General features: G+C 44.2%; 1 protein-coding gene across 1 annotated transcript in view; it reads left to right on the forward strand.

Moving 5' to 3' along the window:
* LOC137320669 (cilia- and flagella-associated protein 95-like) overlaps positions 1-6,784 on the forward strand; it is a 64,580-nt gene that overhangs the window by 4,525 nt on the left and 53,271 nt on the right. The gene's annotated exons all lie outside the window — the stretch shown is intronic.

The following is a 6,784-nucleotide window of genomic DNA, read 5'->3' on the forward strand; positions in this document are numbered from 1 at the left end:
CCCACCTCCCGGGGGGGTCAATCAAACCCACCCCCCCGGGGGTCAGTCAAACCCATCCCCCGGGGGTCAATTAAACCCACCCCCCGGGGGGTCAGTCAAACCCACTCCCAGGGGGTCAATCAAACCCACTCCCAGGGGGTCAATCAAACCCATCCCCGGGGGGTCAATTAAACCCACCCCCAGGGGGTCAATCAAACCCATCCCCGGGGGGTCAATTAAACCCACCCCCAGGGGGTCAATCAAACCCATCCCCCAGGGGGTCAATCAAACCCATCCCCCGGGGGGTCAATCAAACCCATCCCCGGGGGCTCAATCAAACCCACTCCCCCAGGGGATCAATCAAACCCACTCCCAGGGGGTCAATCAAACCCACTCCCATAGGGGTCAATCAAGCCCCACCCCCAGGGGGGTCAATCAAACCCCACCCCCAGGAGGTTAATCAAACCCCATCCCCAGGGGGTTAATCCAATCCCACCCCCAGGGGTCAATCAAACCCCACCCCCAGGAGGTTAATCAAACCCCACCCCCAGGGGGTTAATCCAATCCCACCCCTAGGATCAATCAAACCCACCCCCAGGGATCCTATTGGCTGAAATCAAGCCATACCTCCAGGATCACACCAGATTCTACTCCACCCCTAAGATCTCATTGGATTTAATATGGCCGCACCCCAGTAATTACATTGGGCCCAATTCCACGCCACCCCATGGACCTCCCCAGCTCCAACCTCATCCTAAAGATCTGGCCAAGCTCAATCCAGTCCTAAACCCAATGATTACTCTGGGCTCAATCCAATGGCAATCTGTGGATTATACGAAGCCCTACTCCACCCCAACAATGACAAGAGCCTGAGACCAATTCAGCTTCAAGAATCAGACCGGATCCAAGTCATGACTGGGGTCCAGAGTGCAGGCTGCCTTTTCCCTTTGTTTTTTTTATTCGTTCATGGGATGTGGGCGTCACTAGCAAGGCCAGCATTTTATTGCCCATCCCTAATTGCCCTTGAGAGGGTGGTGGTGAGCCGCCTTCTTGAACCGCTGCAGTCCGTGTGGTGACGGTTCTCCCACAGTGCTGTTAGGAAGGGAGTTCCAGGATTTTGACCCAGCGACGATGAAGGAACGGCGATATATTTCCAAGTCGGGATGGTGTGTGACTTGGAGGGGAACGTGCAGGTGGTGTTGTTCCCATGCGCCTGCTGCTCTTGTCCTTCTAGGTGGTAGAGGTCGCGGGTTTGGGAGGTGCTGTCGAAGAAGCCTTGGCGAGTTGCTGCAGTGCATCCTGTGGATGGTACACACTGCAGCCACAGTGATCAACTAAACTGTGCAGGGCTGGTCTGATTTTGATAATATGCAATATTCAGTGGGAAATGAGTTGCATGCAGGAGCAGCATTTAATTACATTGTATCACAGCAGCACTCACCCGTGCGTGTGTGATTGTCTATGTCTATACGCTAGCATGCATGGTCTGTATATGTGGCAGTTTCAGTATGCGCCTTCTATGGTTGTAGTTATACTGCACACGAGGAACTCAAAGCGATTGACTCTCGAGTTATTTGCAGGTAGAGAGACAGTTTACACTGTCACCTCAAATTCACTCTCAGTCCATGATTCTTAAGTCAGTTTTCAGCTCTTCCAACATTCCTGATGTCAAGGTGATTACATCTCAATGCTATATATTAAAGGAAGTTTCCGCTAGGAACCCAAGACTTCATTTACACCGTACAAAAAGATTTGTGCTTCTGTTGTGAAACCCACCTCAAGAGGTCCTTAGCTACAGGGCATGGAAATTGTGTTTGCAGCTCCCTCCCTCTCCGCCCCCCCCCCATCCCCAGTCCCTCGCTTCTCAGGGGGATATTTGTGGTCTTTGAAACATTTCCTTTGGGACAAACTGAGCTATCTGTAGATTTCAGAGATCCTGTGAGATACAGAGAGATGGAAAGATAAAGTCCACAGAGATTTTATTTGAATTGAATAAAAAAGAGCACAGGTAGGTCACAGAGGAGAGGAAAGAAAGAAAAAGGAAAGAACTTGCATTTATATAGCGCCTCTCACGACCTCAGGACATCCTAAAGCACTTTACAGCCAATGAATTACTTTCATAGACAGCAGAGACAGACCATAAAGATCTTAAGAGACAGAGAGAAGCTGGACAAAGGGTAGCAACAGTGACACTAAAGAGTACCCTCAGGATCTGAGTTCAGTGGGGAATACTGTCTATCCTTATAAATCATTTAGTTTACACTTTGGTGCAAACAGACTACACATGCATAAGAAGAACCTTGTTTTAGGAACATAGGAACTGGAGGAGGCCATTCAGCCCTCAACATTGTATTACAGCAACACTCACCATTCAGTAAGATCATGGCTGATCTGTATCTTAACTCCATCTTCCCTTGGCTCCATATCACGTAATACCCTTGGCTAGCAAAAATCTATCGACCTCCAATTTAAAATGATTAATTGAGCTAGCTTCTACTGCTTTTTGTGGGAGCGAGTTCCACACTTCTACCACCCTTTACATGAAGAAGTGTTTCCTAACTTCTTTATGAATGGCCTGGCTCTGATTTTAAGGTTATGTCCCCTTGCCCTAGACTCCCCCACCTATCGAAAAAGTTTCTCTTTATCTACCCTATGAATTCCTTTCAAAATTCTAAAAATCTCAATCAAATCACCCCTTAACCTTCTTGTATTTTGCTTTAGCTATGTAGTTTGTTTTTCTTTCATATTACATAGAATTTACAGTGCAGAAACAGGCCATTCGGCCCAGCTGGTCTATGCCTGGTTTATGCTCCACATGAGCCTTCCCCCTACCTCTCTTCATCTCATCCTATCAACACATCCTTCTATTCCTTTCTCCCTCAAGTACTTATCTAGCTTCCCCTTAAATGCATCTGTGCTATTCACCTCAACTACTCCCATGTGGTAGCGAGTTCCACATTGTAGGAAAATTCCGCGAAACACAGACGTATATAAGTTTGAGAAAAAAAGTAGGAAAATAGCCAGGATGAGTATGTCACACCGTAGACACAACTCTCAAGTTATAACGTTCACATTTTCAAGGGTGTAAAATGCAATGAATTATAGGCATTCATACTTTCCTGGTGACTGAAGCAAACAGTTTAACTGTTTGCCATCTCCCTTGGTTTAATGTCTATTTATGGTGAGTGATGTCTCCCAGGCCTGCAGCAACAGCAGTAGCAGCTCCACCATCTTTAAGCACCACAACACACACTGATGTCAGGGTTACTGAGGAGAAACCACCTCTTGTGTCCACAGGGAAATGTTGCTGCAGAAACGCCATCAAAGTAATGTCATTTGGTTAGGTTACTGCATTATGTTAATTTTAACCTTTCGATGAATGGAATTTGTTTGCAATCTGTGATATGTAAGCATAGCTCTCTTTTTTAAAGAAATGTGATATGTCCAAAAATTATTTGCTTCTGATACGAAACATCATTAACTGTGCCTGGAGCATAGAGCAAGTAAATTTATTTAATTCACGTTATTGTCTGAAGAAAGTAAAGTGCATAGCCTTGAGATCTCTCTGTCTCTCTCTCTCTCTTTATATAGTTTCGATTTTAAAATTCTGTTATGGTCCTGAAAGTGTTAGGTACATAGTTTCCAATTGTGTTACTTAAGTTATGGTTCACTGAAAAAAAGCAAAGGAGGGAAACTGATCAGGCAACATGTTTTTTTATTAACATTACAGTAACAATATATGCTTTATATTTACCATTGTTGCCTGTGCCTTCAGCTGTCGAGGCCCCAATCTCTGGAATTCCCTCCACCCCTCTACCTCTCTCTCCTTTAAGACACTCCTTAAAACCTACCTCTTTGACCAAGCTTTTGGTCACCTTTCCTAATGTCTCCTTATGTGGCTCCTGTGAAGGGCCTTGGGACCTTTTACTGCGTTAAAGGCGCTGTATAAGTGCAAGTTGTTATACATAAAAACTTTTCTTTCTCCAGAATAAACAACCAAACATCTGGTCAACTCGATCTGTAATCCTCAGGAGAAACATCAACTTCTACCAGTTTTTTTTTGTGATTATTTGACTTTGTTAATACAGCATCTGCTAAGTGGTAAATATAGACCGGGGTTGGGATACAGTGCACTGAAACGGTGGCAATTTGCCACAGCATTAATTGGGATTGTCATGTAAAGAAGCCTGCTTCATGGCAAAATCCTACAACCAGATTGAGCTGGCGAATTTGCACAGTTCATCTGTAATCCCAAACACATCTGGTCTTTCAGCTGCTATGCACACAGCAGAATCCTGAACATACAAAATATATGTATGTCAAAGTCTCAAATATTTCCTACAACACTACAAACCCACTCCCCAATTTAAAAAGAATATAAGATAGAGATTCTCCTGATATGGTTCCGCTTGTGTGGGGAATCCAGAACTGGGGTCTTAAATATGAGATAGTCACTAATAAATCCAATAAGGAATTTAGGAGAAACTTCTTTACCCAGAGAGTGGTGAGAATGTGGAACTTGCTACAAGGGGTAGTTGAGGCGAATAGTATAGATACATTTAAGGGGAAGCTGGATAAACACATGGGGGAGAAAGGAATAGAAGGATATGATGAAAGGGTGAGATGAAGTAAGGTGGGAGGAGGCTCGGCTGGAGCATAAGCACCGGCATAAACCTGTTGGGCCGAATGGCCTGTTTCTGTGCTGCAAATTCTATGTAAAAAGGTCAGACCTCTGATTTGTCACAATGCCTGTTGGTCTAGTAACGTGGGACTCCTCTTGCACAGAGACCTGCAGTTTGAAAGTCCCAGCACCAGTTTGGTGGCCTTCATTCACCATCTCAGGTAGTTAAACTAAAGAGTAAATATCCCGAGGGACACTGGGAACACCTCCTAATCCAATAAAGTATTTTTCAGCAAGTCCACCTTTGTAGTCATAGCCGCCCTCCCCCCATTGTGGGGAGGGGTAGCCCACCTCTATCTGCATGGGTACAGTCCTTGTCTGCATTCTTCCTCTGGAGAGGAGAATTTAAGGAAATTGTTGCCTGGACTATATACTTAGGAAGCACATTGCACGACGAGAACGAAACTTCCAGTTCAGGCTTCTCTGTAATACATTTTATTCGGGCTCAACAAGAAATCAACATCCATTGGCAAGCACTTGTTCTCTAGAAACTGAAATGTACATAGAAGTTACAGCATAGAAACAGGCCATTCGGCCCAACTGGTCTATGCCGGTGTTTCTGCTCCGCACGAGCCTCCTCCCTCCCCTCTTCATCTCACCCTATCAGCAGATACTTCTATTCCTTTCTCCCTCACGTGTTTATCTGGCTTCCCCTTAAATGCATCTATGCTATTCGCCTCAACCACTCCATGTGGTAGCGAGTTCCACATTCTCACCACTCCTCTGGAGAAAGGTTCCTCCTGAATTCCTTACGGGATTTATTAATGACTATCTTATATTTATAGCCCCTAGTTTTGGCCTCCACCACAATTGGAACCATCTTCTCTATGTCTACCCTATCAAACCCCTTCATAATTTCAAAGACCTCTATCAGGTCACTTGCAGCCTGAAGCAGCTTAGTTTCAAAGAGTTAAGCTATAGAAAGTGAGCCAATGTTTGGAGAGATAGTAAGTTGCAGTTTTTCTCCCCATAAAGTTTTGTATAGGCAAACATACTGTTCTCACTATGAAAACCGTTTAACGTTCATTTGTGTATTTTATGTAAATAAACCAGCTGAAGTCTTTGCCTCGCCTCGGTAAAGTGCTGATTCAGCTCACCATCTCTAAGGATAAGAGAATTCATGTGCCTGGTATATAATATTAGGGTCCTCTGCTTCACTCACTCGGTCCTGCTATAGTTTAACTAGATGTAGGGCATTAAAAGGTGCGCTTCAGATCATACACAATGTAAGGTCCACTTACGGTAGTGCGGAATCCAAGAGAATATCCTGTACAAAAATCGTGACAATCCGGTAGCCTTTAATCCCAAATTATAGGTCCTTTGAAAAACAGAAGATTTTCACATCAACTGATTCCATTTTAACCACACAGGCTGGGTTTTGTTTTCCAACTGGTGTCAGGTATCAAAAGCAAAGGTCGTTAGCTGCCAAGAAGCCTCAGTTCACACCTTTCCCATCTACGTGTTAATGGTTAATATTTTGAGACCATTCATCAGAACACGATACTGGTAGTAGAGGTACCTGTTCCTTTTCCTCTTTTGAGCTGATGAAACCATTATACTGTCAGCATCTTGTGTTTTAATTTAAAACTCAGATCTCCTGTTTTCTATATTTTCCAATTCTGTTCTCTCTCCCCTTTTCCTTTAGCCTCCTACTGCATTAGCTATTCCTGCATCCTTTGTTTCTTTCCATTATTTGACTGTGATGATCGAATTACATCGGGACTACAGCACAGAAATAGGCCATTCGGCCCAACTGGTCCATGCCAGCGTTTATGCTCCATATGAGCCTCCTCCCACCCCCTCTTCATCCAACCCTATCAGGATATCCTTCTATTCCTTTCTCCCTCATGCTTATCTAGCTTCCCCTTAAATGCATCTCTGCTATTCGCCTGAACAGATGATCTGTTACATCTTCCAACTAATAATTCCTCACTATGTTTGATTCTATTAATCCACTTGTTCATTTCTTTTTCACTTCTGAAGAAGGGCATGCACCCAAAACATCAACTGACTCTTCTATCCAGGGATACTGACTGATCTGTGTGTTTAACATTTTGATTGCCTGGGTCTATAAAAGAAATAGTTTTGATCTTTAAATGAAAAGATTGTGTAGCATGTTAGGTT

This window comes from Heptranchias perlo, chromosome 4 (genome assembly GCF_035084215.1).
Source record: "Heptranchias perlo isolate sHepPer1 chromosome 4, sHepPer1.hap1, whole genome shotgun sequence".
Classification (NCBI taxonomy): Eukaryota; Metazoa; Chordata; class Chondrichthyes; order Hexanchiformes; family Hexanchidae; genus Heptranchias; species Heptranchias perlo.